General features: G+C 49.3%; 1 protein-coding gene across 1 annotated transcript in view; it reads right to left on the minus strand.

The window, feature by feature from the left end:
• Window positions 1-11,464: 11,464 nt before the first annotated feature.
• The window catches only part of GNB1 (G protein subunit beta 1), a 381,574-nt gene continuing 373,430 nt past the window's right edge, over window positions 11,465-19,608 (minus strand). Inside the window, exon 11 of the mRNA XM_078642454.1 lies at window positions 11,465-13,219. The gene's annotated coding sequence lies outside the window, so the exon portion shown is untranslated. The remainder of the gene's footprint in view (window positions 13,220-19,608) is intronic.

Genomic DNA, 19,608 nt, shown 5'->3' on the forward strand with positions numbered 1-19,608 from the left:
ACATGGCAGACAAATGGAAGCAGTCTTCCAATTTACCCGCATCCACCTGCAATGGCACCCCCTTAATTTGAATGTTGGATCTACAGGACCTGTTCTCCAGGAAGTAGTAGAGGTCAGCATTCCTGTCTCAGAGCACAAGGATGTGGCTGCGGCAGGACTCCAAATCCTCCTCTGTAGCAGAGGGAAGGCAAGGGTCCATTTAGATAACCTACTTTGCTGACCCAGTTCGGTGGGCCCTGCCTAACTACAAGAAAGCACGCCTCCACACCCACCATAAGGGCCAAGCAAGCTCAGTTTGCAAAGTCAGCCTGGATTGGTCCCTTTACAGCCTAACTAACCCATTGAGTGCAGAGTTAGCCATGCAGGCAGGAGAGGAAGTTCCCCTCCACAAAAGGCACTGCAGCAGTGTCCTGACCCTACCTTGTGGCCAATCCAGGCTCCTTCAGCTGCACTGAGGGGGGGGGAGGGGGGCATAGTCAACCCCCGCCACCAGAACCCCAAGCAGGCCATCAGTTTAGTAGAGCGACGCAGCCCTCAGATCCAGCAATATGTTACGACCCCCCCTCAGAGTGCGTCCCCATCATTGCTTGCGCTGGACCAGTAGGCCTCACTTGCCTTTAATCAGGGCTCTTGTCTCCTCCAATACAGCTGTCCCAGACATTCGGGCACAGCAGCCAACAGGGATCCGCTCTCACCCGCAGTTACTTAGGTGGGACACTGCACCACAAGCAGTCATGCAGGCAGCCATACAATTCCGCCAACTCAGGGATGTCCAACGGCTCCTGATCCACCAATGGCCTAATCAGTGCAGTGGAGCTCCGTAGTTCTGCTCCTTAACAGGCGCCATCTTAGATACGCCCACATATAATCACATTCTTGAACAAATCACATCTTTGATGGAGCGGTAATTAGGTAGACAAACCAGGCAGACATTGTTGCCCTTACACAAACTCAATCATAGACATTTATAGAGCGCTCTACTTACCCGGAGGGTCTCAAGGCGCTAGGGGGGGGTGCTGCTACTGCCCGAACAGCTAGGTCTTGAGCTTCTTCCTGAAGGCGAGGTGGTCTTGGGTCAGGCGCAGGTCGGTCGGGAGGGAGTTCCAGGTCTTGGCAGCCAGGTAGGAGAAGGACCTTCCTCCTGTTGTCGTTCTTCGGATGCGGGGGACGGCGGCGAGGGCGTGACTGGCTGATCGGAGGTGTCGTTTGGGAGCGTAGAAGTTGATGCGGTTGTTGAGGTAGCTCGGGCCTTGATCGTGTAGGGCTTTGTGTGCGTGGGTGAGGAGACGGAAGGTGATTCTCTTGTTGACCGGGAGCCAGTGCAGGTCTCTTAGGTGTCCGGAGATGTGGCTGTGTCGTGGGATGTCGAGGATGAGTCTGGCTGAGGCGTTCTGGATCCGTTGGAGTCTCTTCTGGAGCTTGGCGGTGGTTCCGGCGTAGAGGGCGTTGCCGTAGTCCAGTTGGCTGGTGACGAGGGCCTGGGTGACAGTCTTCCTGGTCTCGGTGGGGATCCACCGGAAGATTTTCCGTAGCATGCGCAGGATGTTGAAGCACGACGAGGAGACTGCGTTGACTTGCTTGGTCATGGAGAGGGAGGAGTCCAGGATGAAGCCCAGGTTGCGTGCGTGGTCTGTCGGTTTGGGTGCAGTTCCCAGGGCGGGGGGCCACCAGGAGTCGTCCCAGGCGGAGGGCGAGGATCCCAGGATGAGGACTTCCGTCTTGTCCGAGTTCAGCTTCAGGCGGCTGGTCGACATCCACTCGGCTACTTCTTTCATTCCTTCGTGGAGGTTGGCTCTGGCGGCGGCGGGGTCGTTGGTAAGGGAGAGGATCAGCTGGGTATCGTCGGCGTAGGAGATGATGTTCAGGTTGTGTTGGCGTGCGATGGCCGCGAGGGGGCTCATGTAGACGTTGAAGAGGGTTGGGCTCAGCGAGGATCCTTGGGGTACGCCGCAGATAACTTCGGTGGCCTTTGATTTGTACGGAGGTAGGCGGACTCTCTGGGTTCTTCCGTCGAGGAAGGAGATGATCCATTCCAGTGCCTTCTCCTGGATTCCGACGTCGTAGAGGCGCTGCACTAGGGTGCGGTGGCAGACGGTGTCGAAGGCCGCGGAGAGGTCTAGGAGGATGAGCGCCGCTGTTTCTCCGTTATCCATCAGGGTTCGGATGTCATCGGTGGCAGCGATGAGGGCGGTCTCGGTGCTGTGGTTGGCTCGGAAGCCAGACTGAGGGGTCGAGGGATCCGTTCGTCTCAAGGAAGGCGGCCAGCTGCTTGTTGACGGTCTTCTCGATGACTTTGGCTGGAAACGGGAGGAGCGAGATGGGGCGGTAATTCTTCAGTTCGGTGGGGTCCGCTGTTGGTTTCTTGAGTAGAGCGCTGAGTTCGGCGTGCTTCCAGCTCTCAGGGAAGGTGGCGGTGTCGAATGAGGTGTTGATGATGTCCCGCAGGTGGGGTGCGATGACAGCGTCGGCCTTGTTGAAGACGTGGTGAGGGCAAGGGTCGGTCGGAGATCCGGAGTGGATGGAGTTCATCGTGCGGACGGTGTCTTCGGTGCTGATAGGAGTCCAGGCGCGGAGGGTGGGGGTGGGGGGCGGTGGTTCGGTTGAGTCGGGCGTGGCGTTCGTCGGTTGGGTGTTGAAGCGGTTGTGTATGTCCGCGATCTTGTTGTGGAAGTAGGAGGCGAGGGAGTTGCAGAGTTCTTGCGATGGGGTGATGTCGTTGTTTCCGGCGTTGGGGTTGGAGAGCTCTTTCACGATGTTGAAGAGTTCCTTGCAGTTGTGTGCGTTGTTGTCCAGTCGGTCCTTGAATGCAGTTTTCTTGGTGTCGCGGATCAGCTGGTGGTGCTTCCGGGTGGCAAGCTTGAGGGTGGTCATGTTGTCCGGTGTTGGCTCCCTTCTCCAGGCTTTCTCGAGGGCTCGGCAGTTCTTCTTGGAGCTCTTGAGTTCGTCGGTGAACCATGGGGCCTTCTTGCTGCCGGGTCTGCTGGGCGGGGTCTTCAGTGGGGCGAGTACGTCCGCGCAGTTGCTGATCCACTTCGTGAGGTTGTCGGCGGCCTGGCTGGGGTTCGCTGAGCTGGCGGGTGCTGGCTCAGGGCAGCGGCGAGCTGGTCGGCTGTGATCTTGCTCCAGCTTCTTCGGGCAACCTGTTGCTGGTGGTGGTGGGTCGTCGTTCTTCTGAAGGTGAAGTGGACGCAGCTGTGGTCCGTCCAGTGGAGTCCAGTGGCGTGGCTGAAGGTGATGTCTTTGCTGGATGAGAAGACGGCGTCGAGTGTGTGTCCGGCGAGGTGGGTGGGGGTGGTCACCAGCTGCTTGAGTCCGAGGTTGGCGAGGTTGTCCAGCAGGGTGGTGGTGTTGCGGTCGTTGTTGTTCTCCAGGTGGAAGTTGATGTCCCCCAGGAGGATGTAGTCAGCGGAGGGGAGGGCATGCGGGCTGACGAAGTCGGCGATGTCCTCGCTGAATCGTGTGCGTGGTCCAGGGGGTCGGTAGATGAGGGTGCCTCTGAGGGTGGTCTTCGGGTCGGTGTGGATCTGGAAGTGTAGGTGTTCGGCGGTGGTCAGGATGTCGTCTGTGCTGGTCGTGATGCGGATGGTGTCCCTGTGGATGATGGCGATGCCTCCTCCTATCTGGTTGGCAGTGCGGTCCCTCCGGGTGATCTTGTAGCCCTCTGGGATGGCGATGGCGATGTCGGGAGCTGAAGAGGCGTTCATCCAGGTCTCCGTGAGGAAGGCAACGTCTGGTGCTGTGGTGTCGATGAGGTTCCAGAGTTCGATGGCGTGTCTGTGGACTGAGCGGGTGTTGAGCAGGATGCACTTCAGGTGGTTGGTGCTGGTGTTCGTCTTGGCGGGTGCTGGTGCGAGGCAGGTCCGGATGCAGGTGAACTTGCAGGACTGGCAGATGAAGGGTCCGTGGGTGCGTCTCGGGGTGGCACGGTAGCATCCCGGGGCTCGTCCGTCGTTGAGTGCGATGAGGGTGGCGGCGTCGTACGTCCGGCGGGTGGGCTGGGGTCTGCGGAGGCCAGGGGTCCTGGCGCTGGGCGCGGGCCAGGCGCAGACGGGCTTACCTTTGGCGCACCTTCGGCGCTCAGTCGGTGCTCCCGCTGCGCGCGTCCGCTGAGGGGGCGTCATAAGAAGGGATCCTGGAGGGCGGGTCAGGCGGGAGGCGGGGAGCGCGTGGGCCTATCGGTAGGCGGGGGGCGGGGTTGCGTCAAAACCGGCGCGAAATCCAGGCGGCCGGCCCTGCGGCGGCTGGGGCGCCGGGCTGGATCGGCGATCAGGCGGGCGGCCCTGCGGCGGCTGGGGCGCCTGGATGGATCGGCAGCAGGCAAGTGGCAGGCAGCAGGCGGGGAGCGAGGGGGCAACCAGGCCGAGGGCACAGTGGTCGCTGCAAGAGTGGGGTCGGGGTCCCCTTAAGAAGGGATCCTGGAGGGCGGGTCAGGCGGGAGGCGGGGAGCGCGTGGGCCTATCGGTAGGCGGGGGGGCGGGGTTGCGTCAAAACCGGCGCGAAATCCAGGCGGCCGGCCCTGCGGCGGCTGGGGCGCCGGGCTGGATCGGCGATCAGGCGGGCGGCCCTGCGGCGGCTGGGGCGCCGGGATGGATCGGCAGCAGGCAGCAGGTAAGTGGCAGGCAGCAGGCGGGGAGCGAGGGGGCAACCAGGCCGAGGGCACAGTGGTCGCTGCAAGAGTGGGGTCGGGGTCCCCTTAAGAAGGGATCCTGGAGGGCGGGTCAGGCGGGAGGCGGGGAGCGCGTGGGCCTATCGGTAGGCGGGGGGGCGGGGTTGCGTCAAAACCGGCGCGAAATCCAGGCGGCCGGCCCTGCGGCGGCTGGGGCGCCGGGCTGGATCGGCGATCAGGCAGCAGGTAAGTGGCAGGCAGCAGGCGGGGAGCGAGGGGGCAACCAGGCCGAGGGCACAGTGGTCGCACTGGACATTTATCAAGAAAAGCCAGCAAACAGCACCAAGGAAAGTCAGGTAAAATAAATAAAAATTCACAGCAAACAGTATTAGTAAAAAGATTACATTCTTACCTCTGAATTAGAGCAAATAATTTGTTTTAATTGCCAATTTTTCGAACCACAGAAAAAATAGCTTCCAAACGCGGGTTGTACAGGATTGGATAGTGCAGTCTTTTATGGCTATTAAAAGAGCAGGATCACATTTTATTGTGTAAGGTCTTTCAGTTGGGTACCATTCACATTTTCTTTTATGCCAAATATACTGGTTTAAGTGGGCTTTCAGCATATTATACCATTTAACTTTTATTCTGGCCAAGTGATGAATATTGCCTTTTGGGCATGTTTTCTATTGATTTGATTGGATATACCCCATTTGAAAATTAGGTTTGAATCTCATGGCTAAAAATGTTTTTCAGATGGTGCTGTATAGGGGTCTGGATATCACCTCTGGGACGTGTACATATAAGCTTGCATTTTTCAGACCAGGTAAGAATGAATAACTGTCGTCCAAAGGATCAGGGGCTGATTAACGTACTATCCTTGAAAACAGTGTCCTTAGTAAATGGGAAATAAATAAAGCTCTTCGGTTTGCATGAACATCCACAAACATTTCACGCAATGCTCCATAGAAAGCTTGCAGGCAAACAACCCAACTCCACTAGCACCTTGTGTTTCAAAGCTTCTGTATCATATACCTAAGAAATGTACATACTGGCAACAATAGCACCACAGCTGCCAAAGGCATGACACCAATAGGCAAAGGCAGTAGCAGTTTGACTTCTGTGGACTGCCACTTAATCACAACTGAAATACACAGCCCGCACTGAAATATTATTGGAATCTGGGGTCCTCAGTTTAAGAAATGGAGGATTTGAACCGCAAAACAGTAAGCATTCAAACAAATACACAAATGAAGTATTTTATTCAATTTGCATTAAATATGAAAAATCCCCCGCTTCCTATATGCACTGGAGAACACGCTGTACCCAGTGTCCCCAAACTACTTTAGAGCAATTGCGGCCCAGGTCTCCAGCCATATGTGGGGCAACAAGCCGGTACACATAGCTCAATCAAAGTTAGTGCGTAGCTGGTATGATGGTGGGATAGCACTCTCCAACATACAACTTTATTACTGGGCGGCGCAACTGAAGGTAATTAATCAGTGGCTGCATGCTCCGCAGTCCGACTCAGCATTTCAGGGGAACAGAGCAATATTAGGTGCGAAAGGTATGCGCTCTCCCCTCTACGACAGAAAACTGACCCCAGCAATGATCGGACCTCTGAGACAGTGATCCTCTGGTACGCCGCCCAGGCCAAACTGGGATGGCGCAGAGTTCTGACCCAACTCACTCCATTATGGGACATAAAACGAATGGGTAGACTTAGAAATAGTAAGGGCTTTGACAACTGGGATGATTTAGGCATATCCACGGTGGGCGACTTATGGCATAATGGCGAGACGGTTCCATTTGAGCGTCTTCAACAATAATATGAATTGGCGCCTACGGAGCTGTTTCGATACACACAGATCAGACATGCCCCGATGACAGTGTTGCCAGCCGGTACTGAAATCCCGGAGGCATCACCTATGGAAGATAGGTTACTGACAATATATGCAAAAGAAGGACACTTCACTCACATATCGCAAACTGGTGAATAAACTGCCTGACCCAACGGGCGCCCAACGAGAAAAATGGTCCCATGACATAGGCGACTGATGACTGAGTGGCAGGAAGCGCTGGCTTCTCCGCAGGAGGTGGGCATACCCTCGCGACTTAGGCTGGTGCAGCTCAGGATTCTACATCGCTCATACTACACTAGACACACCTTACACAAGATGGGTAAAGCATCGACCCTTTGTCTGCTCGGCTGCAGAGATGAGGGTACCTTTTTCCACACTATATGGGAATGTCCTAAAATAATGGAATACTGGACACAGGTGATTAGGACAATGTCACAATCAGAGGGAGTATTGCTAATACCTGAGCCCAGACGGTGCTTATTAAATGTATGGGAACCTAATGACCTAACCTGTCCAGCTCAGAGCTGGGCTACACTGGGGATCATGGTCACTAAACAGAACATTGCCCAGAAATGGGGAGTTGCGGAGGCACCATCTCTTGCTGCATGGGGAAGGGACATGGATGCGGCCATGATAGCTGAAAGAATTGAGTTTATTAATTGGGGGTGCCCTCAAAAGTGGTGTAAAATCTAGGGAACGTGTAATAAATACAGGGGGGACATTTGTGATCCACCACCCGAAGAAGATGAAGACTCCAAAACAGAATGAAAAGGAAGGCGGAATGAACCTCAAGCGGGGCATGGATCGTAAAGGCGTTGTAATACAGAGATATGTTTTTGTAATATTGGTTGTGCTCAACTGTGCTGAAACTGTATGATGTTAAAACAACGTGTACAAGATTTTTATGCTTTATGGCTGCTGAGAAAAATAAAAACCTTTTCAAAAAACAAAAAATATGAAAAATTCAAAATTTTAAATGAAAGGGTGAAACTTTTCTATATTTAGTTAAGACCACTCATTGTCCACACAATATTCTGCTTTGTGCACTTGCACTGCTCACATGAATAAATCTGAGGCTACCATCTTAATTTTTAACCTCCAATTTCCAATTGCCTAACATTTACAGAACGTTTTAAAATGTTCAATATCACATTTTGCTTCTTTATATGAATGTTACTAAAATGTTAATTTTCTATATTTTGTAAGTGGTCATTGACCCCCTGAGTAGGGGTTGGGAAGCTCTTGGATGAGGCTGGAGTTTAGTCCCAGCAATGAAAGCAGACTAAGCTTTGTGTGTTTACAAATGAGCCAGCTATAAAAGTACAGAGGCGTAGGGGCATTTGGCAAGGACATTGAACTCTTTAAAGATGGTATGCTCGAATTAAGCCTTCTGCTTAAGCTCAGGACCAGAGAGGAACAGCACCTGTAGGAACCTCAAATCAAACAGTGAAAGCCCGTTGATGGGGTGGTTTGCAACATTTCGAAAAAAATCTATTCCTTTATTAATTTAGATGATGCTCATTATTTTGAAGAACTTGCAATATTGTTTTAAATTCAATTTCAATTCCCACAACCTTAACGTGTTCCACGAAATTAGTTCTCTTTAGAAATAATTTAATCTGTTGAAGAAATCCCAAAACAGGATTTAAATTATACGACCTTCCATTAACTTAAATGGATGTTGACCACCTTTAGTTCTAACTTGCACTTTAATATCAGATACATCTACAGACCCCCGGGACAACACGCACAATTCAGCGAGGACATCGCCGACTTAGTCAGCCCGCTCGCCCTCCCCTCAACCGACTACATCCTCCTCGGAGACCTCAACTTCCACCTGGAGAACAACAACGACCGCAACACCACCACCCTGCTGGACAACCTCGCCAACCTCGGACTCAAGCAACTGGTGACCACCCCCACCCACTACGCCGGACACACTCGACCCGATCTCTTCCAGCAAGGACATCGCCTTCAGCCACGCCACGGGACTCCAATGGACGGACCACAGCTGCGTCCACTTCAGCTACAGAAGGACCACGCTCCACCATCTCCAGCAACAGGCTCCCCGCAGAAGCTGGAACAAGATCACTGCAGACCAGCTCACTACTTCCCTGAGCAAGAACCCTCCCACCAGCACAACGAACCCCAGCCAAGCGGCCACCAACCTCACGAAATGGATCAGCGACTGCACAGACGACCTCGCCCCTCTGAAGACCCAGCCGAGCAGACCCGGCAGCAAGAAAGCCCCATGGTTTAACGACGAACTCAAGAGCTCCAAGAAGAACTGCAGAGCACTCGAGAAAACCTGGCGCAGAGACCCAACACCGGACAACATGACTGCCCTCAAGCTCGCCACCCGAAAACACCACCAGCTGATCCGCGCCACCAAGAAAACCGCATTCAAGGAACGACTGGACAACAACGCACACAACTGCAAGGAACTCTTCAACATCGTGAAAGAGCTCTCCAACCCCAACGCCGCAAACAACGACATCACCCCTTCGCAAGACCTCTGCAACTCCCTCGCCTCCTACTTCCACAACAAGATTGCGGACATACACAACAGCTTCAGCACTCAACCAACGCACGCCACGACCGAACCACCGCCCCCCACCGCGCCTGGACCCCGATCAGCACCGAAGACACCATCCGCACGATGAACTCCATCCACTCCGGATCTCCAACAGACCCCTGCCCTCACCACGTCTTCAACAAGGCCGACGCTGTCATCGCACCCCACCTGCGGGACATCATCAACACCTCCTTCGACATCGCCACCTTCCCGGAGAGCTGGAAGCACGCCGAACTCAGCGCTCTACTCAAGAAACCATCAGCAGACCCTACCGACCTCAAGAACTACCGCCCCATCTCGCTGCTCCCGTTTCCAGCCAAAGTCATCGAGAAGACCGTCAACAAGCAACTGGCCGCCTTCCTCGAGATGAACGGCTCCCTCGACCTCTCGCAGTCTGGCTTCCGGGCCAACCACAGCACCGAGACCGCCCTGATCGCAGCTACAGATGACATCCGAGCCCTGCTCGACAACGGAGAAACAGCGGCCCTCATCCTCCTGGACCTCTCCGCGGCCTTCGACACTGTCTGCCACCGCACCCTAGTACAGCGCCTCAGCAACGTCGGAATCCAGGAGAAGGCACTGGAGTGGATCACCTCCTTCCTCGCCGGAGAGTCCGCCTCTCCCCGTTCAGATCGGAAGCCACCAAAGTCATCTGCGGCGTCCCTCAAGGCTCCTCGCTCAGCCCAACTCTTCAACGTCTACATGAGCCCCCTCGCAGCCATCGCACGCCAGCACAACCTGAACATCATCTCCTACGCAGACGACACCCAGCTGATCCTCTCCCTCACCAACGACCCCGCCACCGCCAGAGCCAACCTGCACGAAGGGATGACAGACGTAGCCAAATGGATGTCGAACAGCCGCCTGAAACTGAACTCGGACAAGACGGAAGTCCTCATCCTGGGATCCTCACCCTCCGCCTGGGACGACTCCTGGTGGCCCCCCGCCCTGGGCAGCGCACCCAAACCAACTGACCACGCACGCAACCTGGGCTTCATCCTGGACTCCTCCCTCTCCATGACCAGACAAGTCAACGCCGTCTCCTCGTCGTGCTTCAACATCCTTTGCATGCTACGTAAGATCTTCCGGTGGATCCCCACCGAAACCAGGAAGACTGTCACCCAGGCCCTCGTCACCAGCCGGCTGGACTACGGCAACTCCCTCTACGCCGGCACCACCGCCAAACTCCAGAAGAGACTCCAGCGGATCCAGAACACCTCAGCACGACTCATCCTGGACATCCCCCGCCGCAGCCACATCTCCGGACACCTGAGAGACCTGCACTGGCTCCCGGTCAACAAGAGAATCACCTTCCGGCTCCTCACCCACGCACACAAAGCCCTACACAACCAAGGACCAGGATACCTCAACAGCCGCCTCAACTTCTACGCTCCCACGCGCCAGCTTCGATCGACCAGCCACGCCCTCGCCGCCGTCCCCCGCATCCGAAGAGCCACCACAGGAGGAAGGGCCTTCTCCTACCTGGCCGCCAAGACTTGGAACTCCCTCCTGACCCACCTCCGCCTGACCCAGGACCACCTCGCCTTCAGGAAGCAGCTCAAGACCTGGCTGTTCGAGCAGTAGCGGACCCCCCCCCCCAGCGCCTTGAGACCCTCCGGGTGAGTAGTGCGCTATACAAATGTTCTGATTGATTGATTGATCAGATACTTGAATGTTAATGTTGATTTTTTTTGTAACGCAAGCTATATTTCTTAAACCAAGTAGGCAACAGTGCACGTAAACAGAAAGACTACTACAACACCAAACATAGGTAAATGTTTTATTAAAGTTGTTTGGAATGGCTGGGAATAAAAATCTTATTGTAAATCAATTACACAGCACTACCTTTCTCCCGCTTTTCCACTCAAAATAGACATACCTAATGAAATAGGGAAGACAGGCCATTTAGAGAGTTTGCTCACGCACAGAGCATTATATGAAAATACCAGTTTCCACAATATTGCACCTATCTTGCATGTTCCTTGCTAAAGCAAACTGAAAGTAGGGCTAAGCAATGTTACTGGATTTGGCTTCTGCGTCAACTTTTTGCAACAGTAATCTTGCAGAATAGTTTTTTGGGGGAGAGGCAGGCTCTCTTGCAAGAAAGGCACAATCTCAAATTCAAAATGATAAGTTTTATATATGCAAATGTTTACAAACTCTGCCTGTATTTGCTGGTGGACTAAGCTTCAAGCACTCCAGATTGAAGCATCACTGAAGTTGAAACATTTGTCGGAGCTGAAATCCTAGCAACTATCACCGCTATAAACTAACATGTTTACATACAAAGTAATATAAACTCTTTGAGAACATTAGGAAGGCTCTTATCCCATGTGATTGTTATAATTTCTGTGAAGAATTAACGGTTTACCGGAAGCTAATGAGACCATTACATCACCCACAAAATCGCCAACACTTATGTCATGTCAAACTGCTTTATTACATCTTAAATAACAGTACATTTTAATATAGTATCTATTTTGCATCCAGCTGTCCTGTAGTACACTGTCTGACTTTAAAATTAAATACAAAAGATGAAACAGGAAAGAGTGCGGAGAATCTACACAGTTAAATGGAAAGAGCGCGACAGTCTTTCTTTATCAAATCCAGGCCTAAAACGCACAACTACAGTACATTTCTTTCTTACAGAATTTTCCAGGCAACTTGCATGGAGAAAGACGATGCTGCTAGAAGGAATATGCTGCACATACAATGAAAAAGACTCAACAGCAACTGCATGTTTGAATGTTGCTGCTCTAAGCACTTTATTTAAAAAGGAAGCAAGGTGAACCCTGCTTATTACAAGATAAAAATAGTCTAAATTGAATGCAAAGGGCTCAGATGAAATGGCTGTGCGGAACAAGCCTGGAAGCAGGATGGCTATGTTTTGGTAGCAGTCCCCTTCCCCCCCCATCCCAAAATAAATGTATCAAGGATAGTTTTAAAAAAAAATCTGCAGTGAACCCCCCCAATATCTGCCGTACAACTTCTCAAAGTGCATAGCTGAAATCTACTCATGTATGCTTTGAGTTTAAATGATTAAAAAGCACAATGAACAGTGACAAATGACTGCTTTTTTCTTTTTAATAGTTTTCTAAGAAGGACTTAAAAAGGACAGCTTTTAATACACATTAGCCATTCTAGAGAACTTGGGAGTAAGGGTTAGCACAAAGTGGCAAATTGTCAAAAAACAATTTACTTTAAACTTTGAAAGTTTCAAGTCATTAGTTTCAAATATAGAATTATGCATGATTTCACTTTGGGGAAATGTCTGAAGTATTCAAAAGAACGCACTCTTAAAAACAGAGGTTCTCGATAGGAGGGGAAACAGAAAAATGCTTTCCCTGTGTAAACCCCTCAATCAATATAATGCAAGTGAATACAAAACTGAAAGGGAAGTGAGGCGGAGTAGGCTAGATGGGTGGAATTGTGTCATGGTTAATTGGGTGGGGATAGGGGAAACACATTTTTTACCACCCAAAAAAAAATAGCACTTAAGAAACATTCACTGCAACGATCATGTGCTTTAGGTTTTCAACATTATTCGATATTTTCCATGTGTTTGTGCACCGGTAATCCGTATAATTCGACAACTTATTAGAAAAGGGAGTCATTGATAATATACAGGGGTCCCATTCAGAGAGAAAATGGGCTCCAGAGCCGCTTGCTATGCTCAATTACTTAATCCACAGAGAAATGTGCTAAAAAGGGAAAAAAGCATGATCTCTTAAAATCCAGCTACAAATGATTTAAAAATTGCAAAAATGTGAAATAAAACTCAAGTCTGATTTGTGATTCATATCCAAATTTGAAAAATAACTTCACTGTTCTAAAACCTTTGAAGTACATGAACACGTTCAATCGTGTATTTTCCCCTTCCAAACATTCACTTTCTGGTTACTATCGACCATAGTGTTAATAAATGAAATAAAATAAAAATATGGTCCCAACAAGAATGCACAATCTATTTCATCATTTTAAAATCACAGAAATGTTTTAGTTAAGAGGATAATTGTGCTCTTTGTTTTGTCATCAGGAGAAGGAAAGAAGACTGTGTCTGCCCTTTGATGTATGTGGGAAGCGTGGCCACATTAGACTGTTTTGTATTGGATATGCTATGGTTTTAATTTTCCAAGGTAGGAATGGTCCTTCCAGTTGCGGTGTCCGCCTGGAACCCTTTAAAGAAAAAGAAAGACAGTCAATGTTTTACAAAGCAACAATTTAAGAAATCCGATTGACAGTTTACTCAGTTCTAAAATGTAAAGTGGCAAGCTAGTCTTCAAAAGTAGCCACGCCATTGCCTTGGTAAAACACCAAAAGATATGCACCATCAACATGTCTTAATGAATGAACCTATTTGTTCAATGAAAACTGATTCAATTTCTAATAAAGTTTTACTTACTATTGCTGTTAATTGTTAATTATCTACAATCAGAGTAAAGGGCAGAGGCCACGCACTTTTACCTAAAAAAACACACAAAAAAAAACAGACAGATGACATCTCACTAGGATGACATCTCACTAGGACAGTGGTAAAGGCACTAGCAAGATACCGTGAGCCAAACTATTAGGGCTTCAACCCTCAAATCACGAGGACTTCAAAACAAAATGCACAAAAAGTATTAAAACGGATTGCACAACAGAAAGTGATACACAAAAAGGCTAAACTAGCAACGTGACCAATATGATCAGAAACACTGGGCACCTGACCTGAGAAACTCTAGTTTTCTATAAGGGAGTCGCAAAATGTAGTCACATTGAAGAAATCGCCTGTCAAATCTATAGCCAATTGAATTTGCAGACTGCTTTTTCCACTCAACCTCAAAGAACTCGCCACAAGTTGTAATGGCAATCTGATTCTTCTTGTTGAGGTTCGTAAATTATTTCTCTACATATCGTCCTCTGTTAACCAAATCTTTCACAATCCTGTGTGGCTAATTATTTTACATGAGACTACAAGTGATGCCATAGTAACAAACGATTTTGCCATTCTACACAATCTCATCTATCTTAAAGGTGTGGCAAGAAACAAACCTTGGTTATGAAGAAGTACCTTTTTGGTAAATGATCCTTGATGTATGGAAACTATGAGTTTTCCCAGTTGTTCCAAACAAAAAAGGCAGTATTGCTCAGTCGGCTTACTCATAGCAAGAGCAAACGTCCTCTGCATCCAAAACATAGAATGCCAGAAACCGGTCCCCGGAAGCTTGTTTCCTTTCCAGTAAAGAATTGGCTTGGTAGTTTGGTCTGCCCTGTTCCCATGATGCACTGGGCCAGGGTCAGACTAATTTGCATGTAGCCAGGTTCTGAGCTGGGATGGTGCAGTGAGCTAAAAAACGGTGATGGATCAAGCCCTGATCTTTTGACTGGTTAGGAGTGTTCTGCTTAATTCAGATACTCTGTCCATCACCACCCCCTTTTGAATCGTTTTGGCCACCACAAGTGTGGAAGGGTATGCTCAGATGTGAGTCCCTTGCTCACTGCACCATCAGGAATCAAGCAAGCCGGGCCGAAGACGGCTGTAATGCCAGAAACCGGTCCCCGGAAGCTTGTTTCCTTTCCAGTAAAGAATTGGCTTGGTAGTTTTGTCTGCCCTGTTCCCATGATGCACTGGGCCAGGGTCAGACTAATTTGCATGTAGCCAGGTTCTGAGCTGGGATGGTGCAGTGAGCTAAAAAACGGTGATGGATCAAGCCCTGATCTTTTGACTGGTTAGGAGTGTTCTGCTTAATTCAGATACTCTGTCCATCACCACCCCCTTTTGAATCGTTTTGGCCACCACAAGTGTGGAAGGGTATGCTCAGATGTGAGTCCCTTGCTCACTGCACCATCAGGAATCAAGCAAGCCGGGCCGAAGACGGCTGTAATGCCAGAAACCGGTCCCCGGAAGCTTGTTTCCTTTCCAGTAAAGAATTGGCTTGGTAGTTTTGTCTGCCCTGTTCCCATGATGCACTGGGCCAGGGTCAGACTAATTTGCATGTAGCCAGGTTCTGAGCTGGGATGGTGCAGTGAGCTAAAAAACGGTGATGGATCAAGCCCTGATCTTTTGACTGGTTAGGAGTGTTCTGCTTAATTCAGATACTCTGTCCATCACCACCCCCTTTTGAATCCAAAACATAGAAGGCCCCCTAAACACTGAAAACTATAAATTCCGTAGTGTACACTGGGGCTGCTATAGGGGGCATAATCAATACAAGAAAAAGTGTTGCCTGCAGGATATTCTGTGTTCTATCAGCATGAAAAGGATTATCCACATCACTAAAGGAAGATGCTTTTTGGAGGAGCAACAAATCACATAAAAAAAAGAGGAACTTTGGTCAAGTTGTAGAACTACAGTGCCTGTAACAGCAACATGGACTGACAAGACCACTTCCTTTGCTCTTACTTCGTTATCCCCCCTCCCCCCCACACACTTTTTCCGACATTCAATGCTTTGTCTCCTGCCTTGGTCAATCAAGGAATCTTTTGTCCTAGTCAACATATAGAGAATTGGTCTTGATAGCAACTCAAGAAATCAACATCAAGAGTGACTGCATTAGTGTGGTAAGTGATGTGGGTATAGGATGACAAAGTAAGCAATGTAGAAGTCACACAAAAATACCAGAAACTCTTTGAAAATCAAAGGAAAAATCAAAACTTGGTATACAACCTCTGGTGGTGGCTTAAACTGCACTATCTTGGTCTTCATTTCTTCCTGGTATACATTATGCGGTCCAAGGAAAGGGCTAGTTTTCCGTTTAACATCAGACCGTTTCAAGGTAACATTGGTTCTCTGAATGGACCGATATTAAATGCCAATCTACCTTTCTGGAGGATTTTTGTTTGGAAGCCTGTTTAGTGGATTACCAATGCAGGAGAGTTACCTATTAAGGCTTGAAATGGTTGACTGGTGCCTAGGGGTTACAACTCCATTACATCTAGGGTTGTAAGGAAGGTAAACTTCGGAAAGTAATATTATTTACAATTATGTATGTATGTATGAAACATGTAACTGTTGTAACTGGTGGTAGCTTCTTGTGCTGTAGATTTACAATCTTCACATGCTCCCGTCACCAAGTATTGGGTGTATATATTGAAAGCTTGTTTTCTTTGCAATTCAAGTTTCGATTTGACTGGTGAGCCATCCTCAAAACCCACCATGCACAAGGGTGAGATATCCACCTTAGACTAATCTTCCCCCAAAGTGTGATGGAAAGTAAGTGAACTGAAGTGAATGCGGCCAGTAATTGTCTACATGTGCACTGTGAAATAATTTGTACTCTAATGTAAGAAATCTTAGACATAAGCCCGCATATGGAGCACCTGAGATCGGGGTGCAAGTGAATCTCCAAGCACTACAAACTAAGAAAGGAGAGACAAGGCAACATTGCTCCGATTGTATGTGTAGCTGTAGATCACAAGCTTTGCTTCAATTGAAAAGCAGTGCTCTCATACTAAAGGGGTGGCTTGTGATGGATGAAGCAGATGTTTGGAACAATGTTTTGACAGCCGCCCCATTTATGGCCCTGGTCATACATCTATGTTCAGACCATGATCTGTGAAAGTGTGTGGTATAAACCACGCATCAGCCTTCAAGAACTGTGCTAGTGGACATTTACCAGGAAGGTCATTGTGGCTCCCTTCATGCAAGTAGGTGGTGATTTAGGTATAGCATGAAGGCTATATTTTGCTTTAGCATAGCATACAATAATTTACTGCACTAGCCATCTTCCAAGGCCCAACTTGGAGACTGGGTTTTCTAAGAGGGGTGTCACAAATGCAACAAAATGGTTTTGACTTGTGAAAGCATTTTATAAAATCAACGTCAAATTAGAGCCTTTTTCACATCTGATGTATACAATCCTCTGTCACTGCCCTAAGGTGTAGTAGAAAATCAGGAAGTCAATCTAACATGGAATGGAGATACCAGTTAAAGGACATGCAGATTCATCCTTGGGATGACCCAATCCTTTTCTAGCTGGATGAAAGGCTCCTGGACTGTTAAAGCCCGCAGTTCACTTACAAACTACTGGCACCAACTCCTTGCCACCATTTTACCTCCTCCAAAAATTACCAGCCATACAGTTAGTTGGAAATACACCATTTTGTCACCACCCCCACCTCAGTCGTTTCTCCTGCCTCATCATTCTTGCAGTTCTCCTTATCTGTAGGTGGAGCATCTCCAGTTTCTTGGACAATGGTTCTTTTCGGAGCAATGTGCACTACTAGGCAATCTGGTGGTACAGGACCCCAGATGTAGTGTCATCTGGCATTTATTTTGATATATTTTTCCCTTGACTTTACCATCCTCTATTTCACTGGCTCCTTAATCGGTTCCCGTGGTGCACTTCATCGTGCACAAGAGTACATTGGACAGACTGCTCCAACCTGGATAATCTAGCCAATAGTAAGTCATCCTTTTAACAGGTCATTGCACCTTAAGGTGATCTGTTGCCCTTCGAATGTCTGCTTGGTACACCACAATGCCACCTGGTGGGGAAGCCTTCATTGGGTGCAGAGAAAAGTTGGTATCGGACTGAGAATCCTCATTGTAAACCTGCTATTGGATCATCTCCATTATTAGTAAGGCCAGGGTCATAGTATTAGCCCAGTGGCTCAAACACTGTCCTGTTCTGAGTGAGAGCGTGTTGAGTGTAGTGGTGAAGGCGAGGGTTGCAGTGACTGGCACTGAAAAAACAGATTGAGGCGGAGGAACAGGGTTGATGTCGATTTGTCTATGTATGGGCAATGTGTGCATTTCGTCAGACCGCCTCCTCAAACGCCGATTTTCTTTTAGAGTTGTTGGTCCGGCATCTTGTTGGGGAAGACGAGCCAGTATCTTCCTGACTTAGGGTGGATGTAGATTTTTGTATGTCTAAAATCAGGCAGTTCAGACAGCTCAATGATCAGTGTGGGTTTGCTTTTTGTAAAACCCAATTTTGGGAACGATTTCAGAGGCAGCATCTTAGTAGAAAGTAGAGGCTCAGCTCCTCAGGGCCAATGAGACACAGATATGCTGTGTGCCAAACAGGCTTTGGGGCAGTGGCTACAGGAGTAAGTCGATACAAAAGGGGGTGGTGATGGACGGAGCATCTGAATCAATCAAACACTCACACCCAGTCAAAAGATCTGGGTTTAATCCATCACCGTTCTTTAGCCCACTCTGCCACCCCAGTTCAGACATGGCCAGATGCAAATCAGTCTGACCCTGTGCCTCATGGGAACAGTCCAGCCCGAACTGCCAAGCCATGCCTTCCCTGGACCGGAAACAAGCTTCCGTGGACCGGTTTCTGGCATTACAGCCGTCTTCAGCCCGGCTTGCTTGAATCCAGTGGCAAAGTGAGCAAGGGACTCACGTCTGAGCATACCCTGCCACACTTATGGCAGCCAAAGCAGTACAAAAGGGGGTAGTGATGGACGGAGCATCTGAACCAATCAAACACTCACACCCAGTCAAAAGATCTGGGTTTGATCCATCACCGTTCTTTAGCCCACTCTGCCACCCCAGTTCAGACATGGCCATATGCAAATCAGTCTGACCCTGTGCCTCATGGGAACAGTCCAGCCCGATCTGCAAAGCCATGCCTTCTCTGGACCGGAAACAAGCACAGGGTCAGACTGATTTGCATATGGTGATGTCTGAACTGGGGTGGCAGAGTGGGCTAAAGAACGGTGATGGATTAAACCCAGATCTTTGGACTGGGTGTGTTTGATTGGTTCAGATGCTCCGTCCATCACCACCCCCTTTTGTACCGCTTTGGCCGCCATAAGTGTGGCAGGGTATGCTCAGACGTGAGTCCCTTGCTCACTTTGCCACTGGATTCAAGCAAGCAGGGCTGAAGACGGCTGTAATGCCAGAAACCGGTCCTCGGAAGCTTGTTTCCGGTCCAGGGAAGGCATGGCTTGGCAGTTCGGGCTGGACTGTTCCCATGAGGCACAGGGTCAGACTGATTTGCATATGGTCATGTCTGAACTGGGGTGGCAGAGTGGGCTAAAGAATGGTGATGGATTAAACCCAGATCTTTTGACTGGGTGCAAGTGTTTGATTGGTTCAGATGCTCCGTCCACCACCACCCCCTTTTGTACCGTACAGGAGTAAGTTGAGGCCTCAGAGTCAGTCATGGCTCGAAGCCTGGATCTCTCAAGGCCGTTGCTTACAAGACACTAGGCACAGTCATTTAATAGTGTTTGGGGTATACAAGTCTTTGGTGTGGTCTTTATCCTGGGTGAAGTTTTCATAGGCTCCTTAAGACTGTTCCTCTAACTTTGAGGCCATTTAACGAATGTGCACCAAAAATACCTTCCCCAAAAACGTTACCAACCTGAGAGCCTTCATGGAAAGTTGTGCTGATCTGCAAGTGAGGGCCAAGAAAAACAAGCATTGGCATAGCCAATAGGTCTTGCCTGTGGGACCTTATAGGTGTTTAGCCATGCAGCAGATTAGTACACTCGAACCTTTCGCAAGGGAAATGCCGTTTTTAATAGCACCATGCCCAGCCAATTATTTGTTTTACCCCAGTTCTGATTTTACAATTACTTTACTTTTCTGGCTACAGGAGCGGTTCTGTAAACAGATTAGAACGAGG

The sequence above is a fragment of the Lissotriton helveticus genome, chromosome 5_1, assembly GCF_964261635.1.
Source record: "Lissotriton helveticus chromosome 5_1, aLisHel1.1, whole genome shotgun sequence".
Lineage (NCBI taxonomy): Eukaryota > Metazoa > Chordata > Amphibia > Caudata > Salamandridae > Lissotriton > Lissotriton helveticus.